The following is a 24,923-nucleotide window of genomic DNA, read 5'->3' on the forward strand; positions in this document are numbered from 1 at the left end:
TAGTGATAATAATAAATAAAATAGTAATAACAGTTATTTCTTTAGTGTTTAGTATGTGTCATTTAATACTTCATATGGATCATCTGATTAAATGGTCACACTGATGTTATAGATTATGTATTACTATTGAAATTTTGGGGGGGTGAAATAGGGGATTAAGAGTACACTGATCATGATGAGCACTGAGTAACGTATAGAATTGTTAAATCACTATATTGCACACATGAAACCAATATAACACTATATGCTAACAACACTGGGACTAAAAAAAAACCAAACTTAATAAAAAAAATAAATAAAAAACACCTTCACAACAAAAGAAAAAATTTTTTTTGAATATAGTTGACACAGAGATTATGTGTTATTATGATTTTCATCTGATACTTGCAGATATTGAATCTTAGGCAAGTTAAATAACCTGCCCAGGATTCTGAAGCCCATCAGTGGTAGGGCCTATGGTCTACCTCTGGTCAATGCAGCTCCTGAACGGGTTCTCCTAGTCATTCTTCTGTGAACCCCGTTAGGACAGGGACCACTGAGCCTTCCACTGCGTCCTCACTAGGAGCACAGAGCTAGCGCATGGAAGGGGTAAAGCCTGCTGTATCTGCTTCCAAATCGGATGTTCTTTTAAACGTTCTGTTCTGCCTCAAAGAAGGCAACGGAGAAGGCAGATCTGTGCCATGTGTCAGGAGGCCAGTCAAGCCCGTTTCCCATCCATCACCAAGGCGTTTCATGCTCTGAGCCTCAGTGAGCTCAGCGTCAGAATGGTCGTAAGGAGAGTCACCATGCGTCAAGTACAAGGCACACCCTCACCAACCAGCCAGGCAGTCTGTGGGCGAGCACGGAGCGGATCCTCTGCCCCACCCTGCAAGGGAGGCAGTATTATTTCTGAGAGGTCATTTGTGATTCAGAAAGTTGAAGTAATGTGGCTAAAGTCGTACAGGAACTAAGTGGTCAAGCTGGGATGGAACCCACATCACTGCCAAAAATAGACTCCATGATGTTATCTCTCTTTTTAAAAACAGCTCTACTGAGATATAAGAAACCACACAATAGGTACATTTATTGTTTAAAATGCACTGGCTTTTAGTGTAGTCACAGAGTTGTGTAACCATCACCACCCTCAGTTTTGGAATATTTTCGTTACCCCCACTTTAGCTCTCTACCACCCCAACCCCACCGTACTCTCTCAGCTCTAGGCAACCACCAATCTACTCTCTGCCTCTATAGATTTGCCTATTCTGGACATTCATAGAAAGGGATTCGTACCATATACGGTCCTTTGTGACTGGCTTCTTAGTCTAATGTTGTCAAGGTTCATCTATATCATAGCACAGTTCAGTCCTTCGCTCCTTTTTTTACTGCTCAGTAATATTCCATTGTATGGTTGTACCACATTGTACTTATCCATTCATCAGTCTAAGGACATGGGGGCTGTTTCCGATGTTATCTCTCTTACACACCCTAGTTGCCTCCCAGGGATGTCCTGAGGACCAAATAAAAATTAGACAAGAAAGCATTTTCTAACTCTCAAGTAGGAGGCAGCCGTTTTTATTGAGCTGATGGAAACAAATGAGGGCCAGTTGGCTTGTTTGTTTATTTGTTTCCAACGAAGCCCGGAGGATCCTGCCTCAGTGGTTGGAAACTGAGTACCAGTATAAGAGCTGTTTGTGTTCTTATCATTGCTGGTGCCTCTTCAGCATGCTGTTCTGTGATAATAGTTTCTATCTTGACTTTTATTTTTTGCTGTAAAACAAATGATAGCAAGTGGCTCTTTAAGGGAATAGTTTTTATTTTGAGTGATTCAAAAGTCTGGCATCTAACTTTAATGGAAAACAGATCTATCTTCTGCCACTAAACTAGGGAATTGTTGACTGGAAATAATCTTACTAAACCAATTAAAAAAACTCTTCACGGATCTTTCTCATCAGCAGTTCAGCAATTCATATATTTTTCAGATATCAGAAGGGGCTAATCTTGTGTGTGTTACTAAGGAATCCACTGAGTCTATTTTGTAAACACACTTACATGAATCCAAGAAGAAAACCAGGACAGTTAGGAAACTTGCATCCTCTTCTCTTCCTTATCCTGGGGTGAAATGAAACAGAAGTGGGAGATTATGTTCTCTTCCCCATCTTAATTTAACAAACTAGGAATTGTTTCAACCAAGTCCTGTAAAGGTTGCTTATGCTGCACAGATATTCCTCGTGTATAACACACTTTGGGGTTAGGTTTTTCAGCGGCCAATCTGAAGGTGGTATAAAAATATCCATGTAAAATCTTCCCTGTTTTCAGTGAAAGGGGGCTTCCATTATTTTCAAAAGGGGCTCTACACAATTCAACAGATTTATTGAGTGCTGACTGCGTCTGGAAAAGGACATGGAGACAGGCATACCAAGAGGAACCAGCTGGAGCATGAGAAAAGTGATCATCAAGACCAGAAAGAAGAACTAGAGCAGGGCAGGCGTTGCGGGGAAGGGGTCTGTATTGGGACAGCAAGTAGAAGGGCCAAGATGGGCAGGAAACACTACGAGCTAGTATTTTTGTTTACACATTTACTGTTTGCTAGACACTGTGCTAAACACTTTACCCAGATTTTCTTACCCAATCACTGCAATTTAATAGTGGTATGCACCACAAATGGGTACCACAGTGGGTATAATTATTAATCCCCCTTTTAAGATGGAGACTTACTGGGGTGCCTGGGTGGCTCAGTCGTTAAGCGTCTGCCTTCGGCTCAGGTCATGATCCCAGGGTCCTGGGATCGAGCCCTGCATTGGGCTCCCTGCTTGGCGGGAAGCCTGCTTCTCCCTCTCCCACTCCCCCTGCTTGTGTTCCCTCTCTCGCTGTGTCTCCCTCTGTCAAATAAATAAATAAAATCTTTAAAAAAAAACAAAACAAAAAAGATGGAGACTTACTTACCCAAGTTACACCCTTAGTAAATGAAGGAATTCAGGCCAAGTTTCTAACCACTGCCCAAAACCACCTCTCAAGCAAACAGAAACCAGTCTATTCTGCTTCATATCAGAAAGTAGATAATGATTTTTTAAAAGGAAAATGAAATAAATTTTCTCCCTACAAATTATGCAATTTAGTTCTGAAATCTGAGTGTTGAAGAGGAAATGATGAGAGTTTTACATTTTTACCATCTGAGCATTTTTGGGCTGAACATGTTATTTCAGTGGCCCCTGGTGAAGCTGGGAATAGGATGACTATCATCTGTGATACTTCCACACCCCGCCCCTTCCCCAATATTCAGGCCCCTTCTGTATCACCTTTCAAGTCACCATCTGGCTGCCTGTTCCATCCACGCTGTCCTATGTCCTAGATCTGATATTTGTTTCCTTAGATAATAGTGGAAGTAGGCTGTAGAGCTGGAAAAGGCTGGGAGACATGATCTGGTCTCTCTCCCATTTTGTGGATGAGGAAAACTGAAGTCCAGAGAAGTGAATCACTCCAACTCACAGTGTTGGATAATAGGTCTCTGATGAATTGATTAATTCTTGTGTGCAACTGTGTTGGTTTTTGGAGAAACATGAAAGGGGCCCACAGAACTCCCCAGAGTCTGGGATGAAGGCCATTGGTAGTTCCTAAGATAATTTAGATGATGTTCAACAGCTTTTAACTTCTCTGTCAATCCTTCTGGTTTAGGTCAAGGAGACAATTTCCATTTGGCTCTGTCTTTAATACCTAACACCTAATGCTTGGCAATCTCTCTTTTTAACAGAAAGAGAACAAAGCTGAGGCTCAGAGCCTTTGACAGACAACTAGCTAGCTAGCATCTAATAACATTGTTTTGTTTTCATTGTATTTATTATTATGCCTCTATTTTTGGCAAATGACACTGACTTTACATTTATACTACTGATGCAAACGTTCCCCTAAAACAAACCTGCTTGTTTTTAAAAATAGATCTAAATTGTTAAGCAAATAATATTGCAGATGGTTCACAAATACGACAAAAATCTTCATGATGGTAAGCAAATGCCTTAAAAGCAAGAGATGTTGCTGTGAACTATTTGAATGGCAAAACGCAATGACCTGGGGCCCCTATGCAGGTCCTTGAGGCAAACATATCTCAGATCACACTGCCCAGCCCCTTGCCTGTTTTGAGAAGGGTCATCTTTGCTTGAAGATTGGGGATAAATTGATGAATCACTTAGCATCGTCCACCCCCTGCCCCATGATACCGCCATTCCCACAGTCTGGCTTCTCCATGGTGTGCTCATCTATTTCCCTGCCCCCTCACTCCCCACTTCTCTCTCCAATCCGGCAATGGCCTCCAAATTCCCCTCTCTTCTCCCTATAGATTCTGACACTAAAGATGGCAGACAGCTCACAGGGAATTACTTCACACTGAAGAATGGTGATTCACTGTGGCCTCCTTGATCAGGCTTAGGTGAATGAAAAAAAATGCTGTGTGCCCTAGTGAAACAATGCTGGTGTGGGGGCCCCTGGGCCTGCCTCCGGGGAACTGGATGAGCCTTGTATGGCAAGTTGCTCTGTCTCTAGGCCTCAGTTTCCTTTCTTAGCAGCAGCTGTCCCACCAGCCCTGAAATTCTGAGTTCCAATGATCTGCCCTCCATTTACCTCACCTCTCTGCTTACAGGAAGGTGGGCTGAAGAAAGGAGGAAGAAGGACAAAGGATGGGGTGAGGACAACAGGAGTTTCCTGACCTGTGAAATGAGAGAGCTATGTGTAGCCATTTAGAGGCCCAAACACACAGGGTTGTTATGAGGATTAATTAAGATATTGTCCGAAAATGTCTTACCACAATACTCAGCACACAGTAGGTGCCCAAGGTGGTAGCCAGTCTTATTGTCATAGGATTGCTGAAGAGGTGAGCCAGCTTCTAGAGACTGTGGAGGCCCCTGAAGGGCAGCAGGCTTCACCCAGGGTCACTGTATAGAGGAGTCACACCTCAGCCCATGCTGGCCTCTCCCACGGCTGGACTGGGAAATGGGCCCATTCCCTTCCACTGGGTCTGACCAGGGACAGAGGACACAGTCAGAAAAAATAACACCAGGGAGAGAATAAGGGGAATAGAGGCCCCTGTGCAGAGAAAAAAAAAAAAAAAAAAATGACAAGGAACCAGTCAAAGGTCAGGAAATCAATTTTTTTCTCCTTACAGATCTATAAGTTTAGAGGCTTGTAAAGGTCAACGTTGTCCTTTTAAAGTACCTCCAGGATTTACATCCTGAGTAACACTTGGTTTCCTCCATGGTAAACACGAAGATCCAATTAGTTTTCCCTATAATTCAAACAGATCCGAGAAACAGGGACCTTTCCGGTTGGGAGTCAGTTTGGCTATAAAGTTTCTTGCTACGCTATTCTGAGGATGAACTTTAATCCATATCTTATCTCCTGTTTGAAAATGAACATCCCTTCTCTTCTTATCATAATGTTTCTGCTTTCTTTTTCACTTTTTTCCCCCTTTCCTGAGGAGCCTTGGCCATATTCCTTTTTGGCAATTAGAGTAAATTCTTCATACTTGGTTATTTGCTGCACTCAGTTACCTTAAGAATTTTTCTCCCTGACTTGACTCCAGAAGGCATTTTAAGGTCCTGTCAAAGCAGAATGTTGCTGGAACCCAAGCTCTCTGGGCCCTGATTCTAAGTCTTTTACAGCAATGTGAAATGGGGATCATTGAATATTTCTCTTTTTTATGGCATCCTTGACCAGGGATGAAGTCACCAATGCAGTTGTTCCAGGAACCCTGTTTACAGAGGCTGCTTCTCAGTCTCCTGGTTTCTCTCTTTCCCTCTGGGTCTACAAATCCATCCTGGTCTTTCCCAGGGGCCTGAGGGGTGAGGTGGCAATTGCCAAATATAAACATGCCCCAACTGGTCTTTCTTCTCATGCTGGGTGTGGAGCTGGTGTGCTGTCACGAAGAGGGCTAGTTCTGGATTCCTGGGGTTAGAGGATACGGAGGGGGAGAACCCCCTTTCACAGAGGGTGAGAATCAATAGCATTTAAGTGCTCCAGGTCCTTCTGAAAGGCAGGACGGAGCTCTGAATAAGAGATCTGTGTGTGAGCTAAGGAGTTGTGGGGCCTGTTTAGAAATCTCGAGGAATCTTATTTTGCTCTCTTTTGACTGAAAGAAGAGGAGTGAGCTCTTCAACAACAAGATGATATCTTGTACAAAGATCACTGGGAATATTTGGCAGGAGATATTGGTCTCCCCGGTGCAATCCCTAGTTGACAGGGGATTCCTGATCATCATGAAAATCAACATCTACTGAGTGTTTACTATGAACAGGCCCTGTCAGAGGCACTTGACATGCATTAACTCATTTAATCTCAGAGCCTCCCTATGAGACGATTATCATCTCCATTTTACCTATACGGAAGCGAAGGCACAGACAGGCTAATTAACTTGCTCAAAGCCCAACAGGGTAGTGGCATGTGACATTACATGTGACAGTTTGGTGAGTCATATTTTTCTCCAGCTTTGGTGATTGAAAAAAAAAGGATGAATGACCATACACCTACCTAATATGGTGGATCGAGGGATGTTTTCACTGTCACTTCTTAAAAGGCCGCCATTTGGTGTTTCCTCTTTGTTGCCCATCAGTCCAGATAGGAGGTGTATCAAATCAGAATGCATTCTGAAGTTGCAAAGAACAGAAAATGCAACTCAAGTGGACTTTAATAAAGGAGATTTATGAGCTCATGTAATGGCAAAACCAGGGTGATCCAGCACCTCAAGGACATTATCATGGACTCAGTTTCTTTCCGTCTTTCTGTTCTGCCTTCTGTTTGCTTTCCAGGCTTCATATGTGAGTAGTTGAGAAGGTGAGAGAGCACTTTTTTCCTAGCATTCCAAATACAAATCCGAAGTTCACCCTGGTTGGATAACTTAGGTTGCAGCTAATCCTTGAATCAATCACCCTCCAGGCCAGGGCAGTGAAATTTCTTGACTGACTTAAGTCAACCGATGATCACCTCTGGAACTGGGGGCAGAATCTGCATCCACTGGGCTACATGAAATACATAGGAAGACTGGATACCCAAATAAAAATCTGGGTAGAGTCAGGAAGGGGAGAACGGAGAATGGTTAGTGGGTAAATAATTTATATCCCTGAATTAATTAAAGATAATGGGTGCCTGGATGGCTCAGTTGGTTAAGCATCTGACTCTTGATTTTGGCTCAGATCATGATCTCATGGTTGTGAGATTGAGCCCCACATTGAACCCCATTTGGTTTTGTGCTGGGCATGGAGCCTGCTTAAGATTCTCTCTCTTCCTCTCCCTCTGCCTGCCCCCTCACCCCTCACTATCTCTCTCTCTCAAAAAAAAAAAAAAAAAAAAAAAAGATAATCATGTCCTTGGTTAAAAGTGATAGAATACCCAATGGCTGAAATATAGGAGATTATTAGTCACATTTAGTATGAAATGGGAAGGCCGGCCATTCCAGTTGGTGTAGTGGCTCAGTGATGGCCCCAGGGACCTGGGCTTTTTCTGCTTTATTATACTCAGTGTTTCAACAATGGTTACACATGGCTGCTAGAGCTCCAATGTGACCCAAACAAGAAGGAAGCAGGAAGGATGGACACAAAAGGGTCCTCTCCCCATGCATCTTGTCTTTTACTGAGATAGGAAAAATCTTTCCCCAAATCCCCTAACCGTCTTTCTCTTCCATCTGACTGGCCTTAACTGGATCATATGGCCATCTAGCTGCAGAGGAGGCTGGGAAAATAAATACCCGGAATTTTCAGTCTCTGTAGTGGGAAGCTGGTGAGGAAGAAGTGGATTGAGAATGGCCTTGAGTAGTCATCTAATAATGTTTTGTTTGGGTAATTTTGTGCTAACGAAGGAAAAGCCATGTCCTAAGATCCTGCTAGTGTCCATTATAGAGAATATTATCAGGATCTGGCTTAAGGTCTTTTTAGTTAAACTCAGACTTACAGGTAGTTAGCTTTCATCCATATACCTTCAAATACAAAACTCAATGTAGCCTTAGGTATTCAAGTGTTGACATCACTGAGAGGTTTATCAGAAGCAAATTTAGGCAGCAGCCTACTTCACATTGTCAGCAGTAAATGAACACTTCACACCTACTTAAAAATCAGATGTCTAAAATAGCCTTATAAAAACTGGAAATTCCAATATAGACTGTTAATTATTCTGAAATTGGTTTTTTCTCTAGATGGCAAAAATATTTCTCTGTTAATTAATTGCCTAATCTTCAGGGCTACAAGCTCAGTCTCAAAGTACATTACAAATATCCTATCACTCAATAAATTGCAGCTAGTATCAGCAAAATATTTTTGGCTTATTTGAGAACTAGAGCAACGAAGCCAAGAAAGTGACTCGATAGATTAGGGAAACGGTAGAGTGAAAGATGCTGAGAACAATCTGATTACACACACATACATCCATTATGTTTTCAGTTTCAAACTATTCCAACTTTGGACATTTTTTTTTCCTTCTGGCTTCCTTTGAAAAATGACATGAACAAATTTTTCACTGCAGTTGGAAGCAGACTCTGTGAGAAGAAAGAGGCCAATATTCGGGGAAACTGTGACAAATGAATCTGCTAGGAGGAAAGAAAAACTTAAAACATTCAGAGAGCTAAAGATCCAGGAGTAATTGCAGTTTGGCTGGGCAGGGCCAATGTAGACTTACATTTAGCACTGACTCACAACCAACATTTCATGGTGCTTTAGCATTTATGAGGCATTTTTACTTATACTGCCAATAGGCCCAAGCTCTAATAAATCTCCATAGAGCGTATTTGGTATGTACAATTACACAGGGATGTAATAGGTTTTATTTTTGGCACCCCAGCACTTTATTCCCCATCTTCCCTTTTCTGGCAGCTGATTCAGGCCTGGCCCACCATAGTATCCATTCACCTGAACGGCTGGAGGACCAATCAGGGTCTTCCCCTGGGATTTTGATATAGAGCCAATAAAGTTATCCACTCATCCCATCAGCACCTATGTTGCAAAGCTGAAAGGGTAAGACTAGAGCTGCAGAGGGGGAGTAATGGAGATGGAGAGAGCTTAGTGCCACTCCTGGACCCAGGATCCATCTTTGCCTGAAGCCAGATCTCTTGGGATGTCCTAGTTAGGCAGACTAAAAAATTCTACTTCTGGCTTGGCTAGTTTGGCTTGAGTATCTATCACTTGCATCAAGAGTCCTGATCGATACCACCATTTACACAAGCTACAATCCATCTTGGCAGGTTCAGCTTGAATTGAGCCTCTTTGATGAAGACTTCCCCAGGGACTACCCCCTGCCCATTACTCTTTCCAGGAGCCACACCACTCACTGACTCTACCAAACAATTTGAATGGTGTTTCATGCAATCAGAATATTCGCTGATTTTTCAAATGCCTTTTCAGTTGTAATGTAAAGTCTTATGGGAATGGATAATGTAGTCTCCAATAAATAAACAGAAGTTCTGAAAGTTTTTTTGGAAGTTGTTTGGTTAGAAGCTACACATCTCTGGAGAAGTAATATAAGCAATGGTTGAATTCCCAGGCTAGCTCACAAAAGCTTATTTTATGAAAATGTGTGTACAATGGCAGAGAATAATAGAGGAGTCATGCAGAAAACTGCTGCTTGGAAAAAAGTGAGTTCGATTTGAGAAAACAAGGAGATAGAAATAGACTTTTCTGGATCATCTGGAAGAGTGTCAGAATTGTGTTTGTCTTTTTTTGGTTTGTTTGTTTTAATTTTTACCAAACTTACACGTCCATGTGGTTTGAAGAGTCAAATAGTTCAACAAGGCTTATCACAAAAAATAGCAATTTCCAAACCACTCCGCCTCCTCAATTTTCTGCTTCTTCAGAGACAACTGCTTTTAAATCTTTTAGTTGTTTATTTTGGTACTTAACACATGTGTCTAAGCCACTTCTTGGTTTTTCTCTAGTAGGCATTATCTACGAATTCTTAAGAATTTAGCTTTCATGATCATTTGCCTACCCTGGTACACACCACTCATCTTCTCGGTACAATTCTGTCATAGCTTTGGTTTGATCAATGTTTCGTGGTCACATTCTCATGATGAGATACATGCAATTCACTGCTGAGCCACGCAGTATAAAAGAATACCAAGATTATTTTTTAATTTCTATGCCAATTTGAACTTTTCCCAGAAATAACGATCATCTTATTTGTTTGTTTCCTTAGGTTTTCATGTCATTATTAATGTAGCCTCCAATTATCTCCCAGTTGGCTATGTATGTTCTCAGTAAAAGACATGTTTTTCATCGATTCCTCTTTTTGGAGGTCTTCCAAAGAACCCACCTCCAAATACCATCACACTGGGGATAAGGTCTCGACATGAATTTTGGGGGATGCAAACATTCAGTCAATAGCAGCAGGGCAGGAGTAGGTCTGGCTCAGAATGACAAACAGCCCAACGTTAGTAGAAGACACTCAGCATAATCCACTTACTTTTTTTTTTTTTTTTTTTATCATCAGGAGGTGCTCAGAGCCCTATACAGTGGGAAGAAATGCTTTGGCATAATTTTCTTTAAAAAAATTCATGAAATAAGGCAGTTTGTTTGGAAGCCAAATTTTGTAGCCTACACTAAAAAAAAAAAAAAAAAAAAAAAAAGAATAATGTTTAACACTGTTGAGAGTTTTGAGGGAGTGCTCCAGATGGAAAAACAAGCACCGTATCAGCACTGTCAAATAAAGGGCCAAATCCAGTAATTCTCAAACCATACTGAGCAGAAACCTCACAAGGCAAGCTTGTTAAAATGCAGATTTCTGGGCCTCAGCATTTTTTTTTTCAAAGATTTTATTTATTTATTTATTTGACAGAGACACAGCGAGAGAGGGAACACAAGCAGGGGGAGTGGGAGAGGGAGAAGCAGGCTTCCCACGGAGCAGGGAGCCTAATGCTGGGCTCAATCCCAGGAACCTAAGATCATGACCTGAGCCGAAGGCAGACGCTTAACAACTGAGCCACCCAGGCGCCCCTTCTGGGCCTCATCATTCTTAATCCAACTTATCATCTATAGTGTAGGCCCTAGGTCCTGAATCTCTCTACCAAGGATCCCAGGATATCTGATGTAGGTGGTCCCTGGACCACAATTTGAGAAACTGGCTTTAGACAATGCCAGAAATTACTAGGGTTGCTTGAATCTGGAAACATCTCTAGAATTCTTTGTTGGCTGTCACAGGATCTTGGGGTTGGGGCTGAGAACACTTTTTCCCATCGAACAGGGCACCAAGCCCAGAAGACATGCTGGGGTGGCCCAATTTGGAGTGGTTTTCATGGAGCAGAGGGTGCAGGCAAACATTTGGGATGAGAGGCCTTCTCACCCTCTTGTCTGGCCGGCTGTTTCCTGGGGTTACTGAAAATTCATGCAAGGCTGCGGGGATGGAAGCTATACAGAGCCTCGTAAAGGGCTCTTAAAAACTGTAATTAGAGAAAAGGAAAAAGTAAGTTGGCTTGCCATTTGATCCAAGGAATAGGAAGTGGCCGCTCAAAATGTGGAGCCAGGGGCACCTGGGTGGCTCAGCTGGCTAAACGGCTACCTTCTGCTCAGGTCATGGTTCCAGGGTCCGGGGATCGAACCCTTCATCGGGCTCCCTGCTCGGTGGAGTCCGCTTTTCCCTCTCCCTGCCACTCTGCCTATTTGTGCTCTCTCTCTGTCAAATAAATAAATAAATAATCTTAGAAAATGTGGAATCATATTTTTGGGGATTCCCTCTTCTCTGCCCCTTAGCCGTTTGTAACCTAATGCTCCTCTTTCTTCTAGTCCCGTGGTCTCTGCTTTGAACAGCTCTAGAGTCTGATGAAAGCGCCCACACTCAAACCTCTGACCCCCACAAGTAGCCAACGCCTTCACCCCAGAGGCTGGGCCTGCAGCTGGGGTTCAGGCGGAGCGGGGCGAGGTTCTCCCAGCTCTCTCACCAGTTTCCCTGCGCGCTCGAGAGGGGGCGCGGTCTTCGCCCGCCCAGGCCTGACCGCGGGTCAAAGGTCGCGGGCCGAGCGGCCCACAGGCACCCGGCGCCGCGCTGCCCCGAGGCCCGCGACCCCAGCTCGGAGCGCGCCGGCCCGCCGCTTGTCACGCGCCCCCTGCCCCCGCCGGGCGCCTAGAGACCTGAGCGCCACCGGCCACCGACGGTAAGCGCCGCGCGACCCCGCGCCAAGTTCTGGAAGCGGGCGGCGGGCGAGCTCGGCGGGTCGGGGGTTCTGCCGGCTCCTCCGCGCTCCGGGCTTTCCAGCCCCGATCCGCGGCGGCCCTGCGGCTGCCCTTGCGCTCCTTCTCTGCGCCGCGCGCCGGGCTGCGGCTCTGGGGCTTCACCCGCGCGCGGACCACACTCCTGGGGGCGGAGGCGCAGTGTCCCTCGTCCCCGGCTCTCTACGCCCCGGCTTCACTTTCTGCCCTTGCGCACTTGGCCCTGGCACAGCCGGGCCGCGGCGCTGTCTTGACAAGTACACCCCGTTTGCCCGGCCCCGGACGAGTTGCCAGCTTTCTCTTTGCTCAGCTCACGACTCCCTTCTAGAAAACACACCGGAAGGGGGAGCTTTGGGCCAGGCGAAGCCTTTTTCTGTGCAAAACGCCCGCTTCCCGCACACCTGGTTTTAATAAGCGCCAGGGGCGAAATATGGCCGGGATCTCGAAGGATCCCCAAGAAATTCCGTCCACAGAGAGAAAGAAGGGTGCACATGGATTGTACGTGAGCCGACGCACTCACTGTACCAGGGTTTGTGAAGACCTTGTGCACTTTTCAACTTATTTGTAGCCGGGACAGGTTGTAGGTGGCAGTGATGGTGGAACTGGGATATAAACAGCAGTTAAAACACATTTATTAAGACAAAGACAAGAAAATCGCACGGTTATGCACAATGTATTCTTTTCTTCCCAGTTTTAATAACAACAAAGGAATATTGAAAAACTACCGCCACCCCTTCCTATTCTCCCATCGCCTTAATCCATGTGCACACGAATTTTTTTTTTTACATAGTTGCAGTTAGAGGTACATGGCATTCTTATTTCAAATTCTGGAACAAGGGAGGTAAATTACATCCGGACAGAACGGATGTCTTCATTAGTTCTAGGAGAAAGATCTTTCAGTGCATGAGGAGCTGGAAGTTAAAGATTGTATCATGCTTTCAACCTATATTACAAAAGTTTAAAGGATAAAGGACATGAAAGGCTTTTTAAAAAGATCCTTGTGAGACATATAAATGTAAATATATATTCACAGACATTTTTTTTGCATCTTCACTTAAAGCCAAGGACAAATTTCTTTCCAACATACCACTTTGATCTTCATGCTCTTAAGGAAATAACTCTACCATGTACTACAATTTTGAGAGAACTGGTTTTTCATCAAACGTTTTTTAAACTCCTAATCAGCATTTAATCAGACAGAGGCTTCGGGGTCTTGCACTTCTGTTCTTTCTGCCTGAAATGCTTTTCCCTTGCCTTTGCTTTGCTAGCTCCTCCTCATTTAGATCTTAGCTCATATTCATTTCCCTGTCCACCCCATGGGACAATATTTTATTTTCTTCAAAGCACTAATCACGATCTGAAATTATTAATTTGATTATTGCTGCCTCCCCCCACCTCAATAATGCAGGGGACTTTGCTGTTTTACTTGCTGTTATATCCCAGAACTGTACCCCCCAATCCTAGTATCTGCCAGGACTGGTATTTAGTAAATAAATTTACTAAAAAACCAATCTTTGCCATATAGTATAGCCTTGGGAGCAGTTGGTGAATGTGACCCTGGAGGAAACATCTTTTTTTTTTTTTTTTTTAAGATTTTATTTATTTGACAGAGAGAGACAGTGAGAGAGGGAACACAAGCAGCAGGAGTCGGAGAGGGAGAAGCAGGCCTCCCGCTGAGCAGGGAGCCCGATGCGGGGCTCGATCCCAGGACCCTGGGATCATGACCTGAGCCGAAGGCAGACACTTAACGACTCAGCCACCCAGGCGCCCCGGAAACGTCTTTCTTTAGTCTCCTGTCCCCCACCCCTTGCTTCTTTCCCTTGGTGGCTTGGGGGCAGCTGCTTTCTGATCTGCTGGCCCTTCTTGAGGGCCCCACCCACAGTGACCCAGCCCCGCCCCAGGAAGTAGGCCCTGGAGGCAGCTGAAGCCTCAGGCAGTTTTTCCGGGGCCAGATTTTGGACTAGAAAGTGGCCGGGTTTCTCCCCCAGAGGCCTGGGACTGCTGGCCACACAAACCCCCTGACCCTTTAGCACTTCTCAGTGCTTGGCTGCACGCATGAGGCTGCAAGGTTCGTGGTGGGAGCTGCTTGTGAAAAAACGCTCTGTTATTGTTGGACTCCAGGCACAGGGAATAATTAGGGGAGTGACATGCGCTAAAGTTGAGGTCTTTTCCTTGTGGGCTGGGCCATGCGGCTGCAACTGGCCTGCTTGCTGGCAAAGGCTGCGGATTCCTGCGCAGCCCTGCGTGGTTCACTTCTCAGAGGAAGCCTTGATGAGGAAGAGGCTGGGAGTGGGGGCAGAAAGTTTGGAATTTCCCCGTGGTTCCTTGGGGATTGATTGTTGTAGAGAACCACCCTGGCCAACACCAAGGTGAAGTGGCTGGGCCTGCTTGCCTTTTCCTCAAGGCCACACACAGCCCCTCCAGGCGCTTACAGGCTGCCTGGGCCTGTGAGAGAGCTGGAGTCAGCACCTGTGGGAGGAACCAATGTTCTGGGAACTGTCAGGTGCCAGCAAGGAAGAAGCTTTTCCTTAAGCTCTGCAGTGCCCAGCACGGTGCCTGGCACATGGTGGGTGTTAAGTCTGTATTCAGTCACGTAGGGAGTGTGAGAGTGCCCTTAACACTGTGTCCAGCCTGGGTGTGTTGGAGAACAGAGACTCTGGAGGCCTACTGCCTGGGTTCAGATCACGGCAGCTCCGTGTACAAACTGTGAGCCTGCTGTTACATAGTTCCCTGTGCCCCACGCTCTGCATCTGTAGGATGCAGACAGTAATGCTCTCCACTTCGTGGGGTTGTGGGGAGGGGGAGATGTGGATGTTTTGGAAAGCACTTTGAACAGAACCTGGCACATAGTAGTAGGGTAAGTGCTAAACAAAAATTAAAAATAAAGTATGGCAGGGGTGCCTGGGTGGCTCAGTCGTTAAGTGTCTGCCTTTGGCTCAGGTCATGGTCCCAGGGTCCTGGGATCGAGCCCCGCATCGGGCTCCCTGCTCAGCGGGAAGCCTGCTTCTCCCTCTCCCATTGCCCCCTGCTTGTGCTCTCTCTCTCTCTCGCTGTGTCTCTCTCTGTCAAATAAATAAATAAAATCTTAAAAAAAAAAGTATGGCAAAGGTAACAGTCCTCACTGGGGAGGACAAGGAACGGGATCAGGGAGGGGCACACTGGGGATTTCAACAGTAATTGCCAATTGGGAACATGGGTTTCATTATACTGCTATTCTTTATGCTTTACACATATAAATGTTTAAATAACGGTTCAGTATATAATAAAACATTAAAGCTGCACACCTCAGTGTATCCTGTACTGCCTGCCTCTTAACACACTGAAGACTCTTGAGGCATTAATTTGTGCAGCCTGTCTTGTTCTTGTACAAGAAGGACTTCTTATGAGGGAAGAACTATTATTATTTCCAGTTTTCAGATGCAGAAACTGAGGCTGAATAACTTGCTTACGGTCTGCATTGTTAAACAGAGGAGAGCCAGGATTTAAATCTGACTCTGGGTTCTTAATTGCTGTGTATGGCTTTCTTAATGTGTCACAGATAATAGGAGGTTGTATCTGAGCTTTAAAAAAATGGAATTCGTTACCCTGCCAATGTCCACTCACATAAAATTGCACACTGTGGCTTAGTTGTGTGAATCAGGATTTTCTGAATCATCTGAAATCATGTGAAAAACTGAGTACCTAGACCAGGGAGGATTTCATGTGAAATTCTGTGTCAAAACACAGAAATAAGCTGGATATGAAAATGGCTGAGTGCAAATCACCACTCCTAACCCTCTGCTTCAAATTTTATATTCACTGAAACAGCCTCCTATTCTCATAGTTCACTTAATAATAAGAAATGCTGTAAATTTTAATTTAAAATAAATGTATATAAAATGAGATGCCACTTACATGTGCTTTACTCTGTATATAGAATACATATAAAATCTTCCTATAAAACACATATTGGGATTCAATCTAAGATTTCATTAGAAAAAACGTCTGTGATGCAAGAAAGAAAAAAGAATACTATCACTGGCTTAAGGATGTAATTAAGGTTTAGGAATTTGATGGTGTGTGTTAAATGTTATTCAACAGACATTTATTAAATGCTTTTATATATAAAGCATCATGTTAGGCATTTGGGGAAACTAACAGATGGTAGCACAGTTTTATATTCAAATTTGTTTATAGTCCTTCAATGTGGAATACTTTATAGTTGATTTTTGAACTATACAGGTTTGAACTGTGTGGGTTCACTTAAATGTGGATATTTTTTGATAAATACGGTACTATAAATGTATTTTCTGTTCTTAAGATTTCTTTTAAAGATTTATTTATTTGAGCAAGAGAGAGTGCACGCATGCTCGCAAGTGCATGGTGGGGAGGGGCAGAGGGAGAGAGAACCCCAAGCAGACTCTGCGTTGGGTGCAGAGCCTGGCCCAGGGTTTGATCCACTATACTGAGATCACGACCTGAGCTGAAACCAAGAGGTGGAGGCTCAACGGACTACGCCACCCAGGCATGCCCCCCCTTGTGATTTTCTTAATAACGTTTTCTCTAGCTTGTTGTAATGTAAGAATACAGTATGTAATACATATACCATAAAAAACATGTGTTCATAGACTAGTACAGCTTACTTGGATTTTCCACAGTGCGGTGTCAGTAACCCTAACCCCTGTGTTGTTTAAGGGTCAAAACTGTACTATTGACTATTTTGAAACTTATGACACTAAACCAAGCTGAGTGTATTATGAACTATGAGATTCCTACTATCGAAGTGTTTGGGAGAATTCAAAGAAAAGATCAATGATTTCACAAGTCCCAGCATTTGAGCCAGACTTCAAAGATGGATAAAGACAAAGAGAGGGGTGTCTGGGTGGCTCAGTCGGTTGAGCGTAGGACTCTTGGTTTCAGTTCAGGTTATGATCTCAGGGTTGTGGGATTGAGCCCCGAGTCAGGCTCTGTGCTCACACGGCAGTTTGCTTGAGATTCTCTCTCTTCCTCTGCTCCTCTCCCCGCTCTCGAGTGCCCCCCCATTTAAATAAATAAATCGTTTTTTAAAAAAAGACAAGGAGAAGAGGAGTGGGTTCAAAACTGATTGAGGATAAGGCTGGTGGGGAGGGTGGGCTGGGTGTGATGGGAAACCTTGAGGTCCATTCAGGGAATGCAAAATAGTTGACTTGACTATAGGGTTAGGTTCCCTGTGGTGGGAGACGTGGCTAGGTGGGAGACGTGGCTAGGAGGGCAGGTTGGAGTGAGAACCACAAAGAATCCCACATGCTAGACTCAGGGGTCTGGTCTTCTTTATCCAGTGGGTAATGGGGAGCCACTGAAGGGTTCTAGGCATAGTTGTGACATGCTCAGCACTGTGATCTGGAACATTCTTCTGATGCTGACTGTTACGAGGGAAGAAAATAGAAATACGAAGACCAGGGAGGAGTCTACTGGGGTAGTCATCAGGACATAAACTAGTATGATGGCAGGGGACAAGGAAAAACAGGTTGATGGAAGAGGTATGGCTGGAGCTGAATTCATAGTCTGATGACTGATGGAATGTGTTGACAAAAGAAGAAATAAAAAAGACTAAAGATTTGAGATTGGATGCCACAAAATAGAGGTCAAGAGGGGAGGAGCTGGGCATATTTTAAAAATGATCAATGGGTGAGGATCTGCGGAATTCAAATTTCTGGATTACAGGACTCCTCTGAGCTTTTAGAGAGAATGTATCCTCCAGCATTTCCCAGGTTTTCCACAGAAACCCCCTCTCCTCCCCAGACTTCAAGTAAGGAGCAAGCCTAGTGCCTTGGACCTTTAGCAACATCAGTCCTACATGATAACAAGAAAACATCTCGCAGGAAGCCTTACTCCCAGGACACTGAGTTCTGGAACCCGGGTCAGTTTGCATTTGCCTATCTTTTCAAGCAGTTCTTCTAGGTCCTATTTCGTCATGCCTTGGATTTACAGCATAGGGAAAGTGCATTATCAACTTGAGAGGAAGAGGAGTGAGGCTTTCACACTTGTGCCTGAAGGGTTGGGAAGTTGTGGGGAAATTTGAATTTTCTTAGGAAGAAGGCCTGGAGGAGGTGGGAGCTCTTTTCCATTATCCCTGCTCTGCTACTGCTCTTTAGACATTGTTTCCTTTAGAACAGGTCCTTGGGTTTTGAAACATCATGTGTGCATTTAATACCAGATCATCCAAATGGACTTATCTCTAGGTCTGCTACAAGCTGTTGAAGTGACTTTGAAGGACTCAATTCCACTTAAATCAAGGGCTTCCCTTACCAGAAAGCCATCACTGATTTTTTAAAAATCAAATTATATACCCCACATAAAATTTACCATTTTAACTTTTAAGTGTACAATTCAGTGATCTTAAGTACACTGACATTGTTGTACAACCATTCACCGTCATCTATCTCCAGAACTTTTTCATCTTCCCAAACTGAAACCCCATACCCACTAAACAATAACTCTGAATTCTTCACTCCCCACCAGCCCCTGGTGATCACTGTTGTTTTCTCTCTATGAATTTGACTACTCTAGGGACCTCATATAAGTGGAATCACACAGTATTTGTCCTTTTGTGGCTAGCTTGCTTCACTTAGCCCAATGTCTTCAAGGTTCATCCATGTTGTGGTATGGGTCAGAATTTCCTTTCTTTTTAAGGCCAAACAATATGCCATTGTATGGATAGATAGACCACACTTGTCTGTTCATTTATGTGCATATGGACCTTTGTGTTGTTTCCACCTCTCGGTGGTCTTGATGAACTTCTTTAAGCACTCCCTGCTTGGAACTTCCTTCCCCACAAGTTGGAGATGCCTTTTGAGTCTGTTTTGATTATGTTTGAATTGATAATAGAAAATCACAAGCCATCTCACTAAATCAAGATGTGAAATTGGGCTCATTAAACTTTAGAGAAGGGGCACCTGGGTGGCTCAGTCATTAAGCGTCTGCCTTCGGCTCAGGTCATGATCCCAGGGTCCTGGGATCGAGTCCCACATCGGGCTCCCTGCTCCGTGGGAAGCCTGCTTCTCCCTCTCCCACTCCCTCTGCTTGTATTCCTTCTCTCGCTGTGTCTGTGTCAAATAAATAAATAAAATCTTTAAAAAAAAAAAAACTTTAGAGAAAAAAATACTTTTAAATCCAGACTGCAAATGGATTTGGATAGCAGCAGTTCTGTATTTGACTGGGGGGCTTGGTCCCAGAAGCTCCCCAGGGAAAGATGAGGGTCAACTCAGTTAGCAGTTCGGTGTTGGGGCCTGCTGTGCTCTCCTACATTTTTGTAAAGCCTCAAACTTTGGGGTGGAGGGGCGGAAAAGTGAGTAGGTTGGTTGGAGATCCTAGACACCACGGAAAAGAATGTGGGTGTTTCCCAGGAACATGCTGCTTTGGAGGCTGCTGTTGGTTCTTAGTTTTGAGTACCAGAATCATTGGCAGAGGACTTTGGTGGAACGGGGGTATAGGGAAACCACCAGAACCCAGCGCTCAGCCCAGCTTCCCACACCATCCTTTTCTCCTTCCCTGAAGACTTTGGTTTAGAGAAAACAAAATAGTTTTGACTGAGTTATTAGGTTGGAATAACTTCAAGTCTAGTTTAATGAGTTTCTCCTCCTTTGCCAGCCTTACAGGTAATCAGTTTTATCATCTGAATTTACTGGTTCCCAAATTGTGCACCATGGCACCCAGGGGTGCTGCAGTAAACACACAGGGGTGCCGTGAGATATATTAAATTTTTAAGGGAAACACAACTATACTTGACAGTTGTGGGATGCCCAAGAACTACTAGCTCGAGGTGCTCATAGTTTCAACATTAGGTCGCGCTGCATTCCTTCCGATGGTGTCATATCTTTGTGAAGCTGGGTTTTTGGTGATTGGAAGCTGTGATAAAAACTGACTACCTAATGAAAATCAGTGTGGAGTAGGAGATGAGAGTGGCAGTGTCCAATCTAGTGTCAAAGTTTAAGAAGTTGTATGGTGCCCAAGAGGTGTACACAGTCCATTAATAAGTAATTGTGACCATTTAAGAATGAAATAAAAATATTTTTTTTCACTTTATGTATATTATTCTTTCAAATGGCCATGAAATTGTTAGGACATAAATACTTCGTAAGTTGTTTGGACTTTGACACTTAATAAATGGAACTGTTAAGTATTTCTTTCATCCAAGGGATGCCATAAAAAAATTACTGAGATACTAAAGGGCACCATGTACCAAGAGAATTTGGGATTCTTTGCTTTAATTTATCAGAAAATTCCCCAAATATTTACTTTTAAATATATCATGGGGCTGGAGGTGAGGTAACAAGAGAAATAAACACTTTGCTTGGAGATTTCTTAAAGTAAGTGACTTTATTTTTCTGATTATAAAATTTAATATGTATTGTTTATTTTAAAAAAATCCAGAAAGGTACAAAATAGAAAATAAAACCTCCATGTTCCCACCCCCTATTTCTCGCCCCCCCCTTCCCAGATATAACAGCTCTTAACATTTTGGTGGATATTCTTCCAGACTTTTATTTCTCTCACGTATATTTAAGATTAGATGTTATACAAAAATTGGATCACAGGCATTCTATTTTGCTTATTCCTTTTTAAAATTCACTGTATCACAGCCTTCTTTCCATGTCAACATGAAGAGATTTGTAATCATACATAATGCATATGTATTTACTTTAAACAGGCTTACAAATAGACCTTCAAGGGAAAAAAGCCTCTCAATTCTAAAACCTAATTTATTACTAACTGGAAGAGGATTCAACTGTTACAGTAGCTCAATCATGCCCCCTTGTGGCTTGACATGATATTTAACATTTTTCTTCAAAGATTTGCACGTAAGGCCTTGTATTCTGACCTGGAAAATACAAAAGCGAATGAAATTGGATCTATTTTAGAAACTCACAATCCATAATAGGAGATGAAATGTATAGTTAAATAACTATGGGAGGAAAGAAAAATTAATTAGGTACACCATAAGAGAGCTACAATTAAACATCCTGTAGGAGCAGGGGTTAATCTGTCTGTGAAGATTAAGGCCTTCATGACACGCTCACAGGGGCAGTGGTAACCACAATAATAACAGAAAATGTTTAATGAGTGCTTTTAAGCCAGATATTGTTCTTTGCACTTTTTATAGCAAAGATGGAATTTCTCTCTTCTAGGCTTTACCCAAGGGAAGGATTTCGACTCAGAGAGGTGATGAGGGAATGGAATGAAGGCAGGGGATAGTACCCTAGGTGGGGGGATGCTGCGGGAGCAAATGCGGGAGAGTCTGTACAGAGAGGACTGGGCCTTGCAGATTGCTCGGAGTGAAGTGGGAAAGGACATCAGAAAGAGGCAAGTGCCTTGAATCCCAGGCTAAGGAATGTGACCTTAATTCTGCTGACAGGTGATGGTAACCAATGATTCAAGTTTTTTGATCAGGGGAGCAATTTTATCGGAGCTGGACTTTTGGAAGATTAACTTTTCAGCGGTGTGAAAGATGAGAGGCTACTGCACCCGTCCAGGCAAGATACAATGCCACCCAGAAGAGGTGCAGCAGAAAATGGAAAGGAGACATGAATCTGAGCTTGGTTAGGAAGGTGTCAATGACAACATCTATTTCTTGAATTTCACAGTTTAATTACTGATGTAAAGCCACAGTAACTTTTGGTGAACTTTGAATGGAGGTCTTCATACCCAGTGGTTCATAGATTGATTGGCCAGTGTTCACATGCTGATTTCCTCCTTCTCCTCCAAGAAACTAGTTATTTTAGGGACACCAGCTAGAACACATTATTCGGCCTCTCATTTGGTAATTTTGACAGAGCTCAGGTCCTCTGGTAGGGTGTACTATTCCTAGCCATCTGCTAAATCTGCGATCGTGGCATGGCATTTGGAGAATGGTGTTACAATATGTTTCTCTTTTCCAATGAATATGAAAGCAGAGGGAATTTGCTGAACCTGCGCAAACAGGGCTTGGATCAGGCCAGAGGAGCTGATTCTAAGGATGAGAGATAACTGGAGATAACGAATTGCACCATCAAGGGGCCAGCAGCGCACTATTTTGTGGCCATTTAAAAAGGTGAGACAGTCAAGCGAGATGATGGGAGTTTAGTTTGCCTTCCAAAATAATCTATTTTATTTTATTTATAAGTGGTTATCAAAGAAATCCTGCCTTTAATATTATAAGCACCCAGTGCAGTGATTCTCAAAGCAAGGACACCAGGTCAGTGGTGAGCCATCAGGATCTTCTTGATGGGCTCAAGCGTATCCCATAAATGTGTAGGGTGTTATTTTATAATAAAAAGTAAGGTACATCAGCTCGCATGTATCTCTAATAAAGCTAATAACAGATGATTCAGATATCTTCCTCCCAGTTCTTGATCATCACGGGCTTTCCCATGCTTATGTGGGAGTGTCCCTTACACAGTTCAGGGCTCACTGGTGTGGCAAGAAGTGATCATACTGATTGCTCTTCATGCATCTTCCCAGTAACTCGTGAACTTCTCTGCACTTCATGGGTCCTCTGGAATATTGTTCCTTGAGAAACTAGCTTGAGTTAGATCACATTTGAAAGATAAGTAAGTTGAATGAGGGAAAGTTATGTCAGGTGTTCCTAGGGTATCCAGGACCTAGAATTCAAAAAGCTTCACCTGGCTTTCCTCTCTGACTATTAGAGGACATGCTTTTGCTGGTGGGTAAAGAGGTGTGACTGAATAGAATATATAACATAATATAATGCAGTTCTTGAATTTGTGGATCACTAATTAACATGCTTGAGCTATTTCAGACTTTGCTGGAGTCATAATTCAAAACTGGTTTGTCATCGGTGTCCAGCAGTATCATATTTCAAGCCCTATCAGATTATAGTTGTGTACTTTATCACTTTTTAACCATTTAAATTACATTCCTGTTAATAGGATCTGTGTTTTAACATCAACAGGCGGATTGGAGGATTGCATGGTTCATGTCTAGTTGAGTTTTTATGGCTAATTGGGCACATATGTACTGAACTAACCCCTCTCTTCAGAAGTGAAGGATTTTACTAAAAATGAGCACATTTTTATCACAGGCAGTTTAGTTTGATCTGCTTAAGTAGTTTTTTAAACATGAAGCATTTTTCAGTACAAGTGTGCCTTAATGTGTTAACTGTATTTTTTAAATGCAGATTTCTTTCGCTAGCTTAATGGGAATTCACAGAAATCATAGCATTTTAATTAAAGCCAATCTGTTTCAGTGCCAGACATTCTGAAAGATTCCAGTGAACCAAAAACGAACACATTTCTGCACTGGAAGTGTGCATGTGGGACCCTTCAGAAGCCTGACAGAAATGCCTGATGGAAGCATTTGAAACAGGAAAAAGATTAGTAAAAGGAATGTCAGAGTAGTTTTCAGAATAGCTTAAATAATGTGTGTACTGACATAATTTTCTACACCAAAGGATGATTTGATTGAAAAACTGTGACTCTTGCATAGTTGTAATGCTATAAAGTCTAAATCTCACTTCAGAATGTTTAAAGTAAGAAACAGAGCCCACGATGGCTATATTTTTCAAACCTAAAATTGATACAAGTGACTGTATTTTCAGAACTAATTCAAGGGGTCTGATAAGCACAATTTGGAAGACAAAGGAACAGAATATTTAAAATTGAAAGGATCCTGGAAAATCTGGAATGTATAGTCATTGTAATAGCAGTTGTGAGGAAATCACAGGATACATTTGGGTACGGTTTGGTCAAACAGAAAGAGCCAAAGACCAGAAGTCAGATGCACTTAACTAGTGGTGGGACTAGACAAGTCCCTTAACTTGGCTGTATTTCTATTTTCTCTGTTGTAAACAGTGATTATATCTACCATAACCATTATTGTGAGGATCCTAATGAACTATTGGGTATAAAAGCTTCTGGAAAAGTAAAGCTAAAGTGTTATACAAGTGGAATTACTTCTGTAGTTCTAAGTAACCATGGCCAGGCAGGGAACATGTTTTATTTGCCATGGCCTCAAGCAAGTGCCTAGCACCTGCCTGGTGTAAGGAAAGGCTCCCTAGACAGAGCTGAAGGAAGGAAGGGAGGGAAGGAGGGAGGGAGGAAGGAAGGGAAGAAGGAAGGAAGGAAAGAAGGAAGGAAGGAAGGGAGGGAGGGTTCTCTTTGCTCTTGTTTGTTTTATTCTCTCCCGCAGGGACTTGGGCCAAAAAAATAAAACCGTATGTGTGTTTTGGGATTCTCCAGAGTTTGACACAGACCCATCCAAGTCTGAACCACATGTACAAATACAAATAGAAGCTGGTAGATATCCTCGTGGTACATGTGTACAGGATGTTTGGTGGGATTTCTTTCTGTGGTACTAGAAGTGTAGTTGCAGATGCAACATTTTAAAGAAAGCCAATGACAATGTGCCCCCTTCTCCTTCCCTTCTCCATCCCTTACCTTTCGCCCTACTATGGGGCAGCCTACTACGTCCTCCTCCTACCTCCAGTCATTGACTCAGGCCTTCTCTCTCATCCTGAAGGCCTTTCATGGAGGTTCTGGGGGAAGGAAGAGAGGGGAGAGTCTTATTGGCTGTAGCCTTCTGGAGCAACAGTGTTCATAATTTTCCCCCCTTTCCATTAGGGAGCGGCAGAGGCTGGGGGGTAATTCCTTCAACAAATTAAATGAGGGGAGAAATTCCCTCTTGCTTGCAAGAAGGGAAAACTGGCTTTAGGTGCCCTGTTGGACACCTGCTTGGGTAGCAACAGCCTTGCACATTTGTCCACTGGCCTGCTTAGCAGAGGAGAGGACCAGAGAAGGATGGCAGGAGGCTGCGGGGCTGGTG

General features: G+C 43.3%; 1 protein-coding gene and 1 long non-coding RNA gene across 3 annotated transcripts in view; one reads left to right on the plus strand and one right to left on the minus strand.

Moving 5' to 3' along the window:
* Positions 1–312: 312 nt before the first annotated feature.
* Positions 313–12,009, minus strand: LOC145716164 (uncharacterized). The gene is made up of 4 exons (XR_014138620.1): positions 11,879–12,009; positions 6,493–6,608; positions 2,029–2,088; positions 313–865 (listed from the first exon to the last, which is right to left on the minus strand). It is a non-coding gene; the product is annotated as an uncharacterized LOC145716164 (long non-coding RNA).
* Positions 11,970–24,923, plus strand: part of LOC102733322 (uncharacterized) — a 171,433-nt gene continuing 158,479 nt past the window's right edge. The window contains exon 1 of one of the 2 annotated variants that reach the window (XM_081798393.1): positions 11,970–12,091. The gene's annotated coding sequence lies outside the window, so the exon portion shown is untranslated. Of the gene's footprint in view, positions 12,092–20,610; positions 22,195–24,923 lie in introns of those variants that run through there. The other variant, XM_081798392.1, reaches the window with a different exon arrangement.

Source organism: Leptonychotes weddellii, chromosome 11, assembly GCF_054177405.1.
Source record: "Leptonychotes weddellii isolate Sample4059 chromosome 11, ASM5417740v2, whole genome shotgun sequence".
Lineage (NCBI taxonomy): Eukaryota > Metazoa > Chordata > Mammalia > Carnivora > Phocidae > Leptonychotes > Leptonychotes weddellii.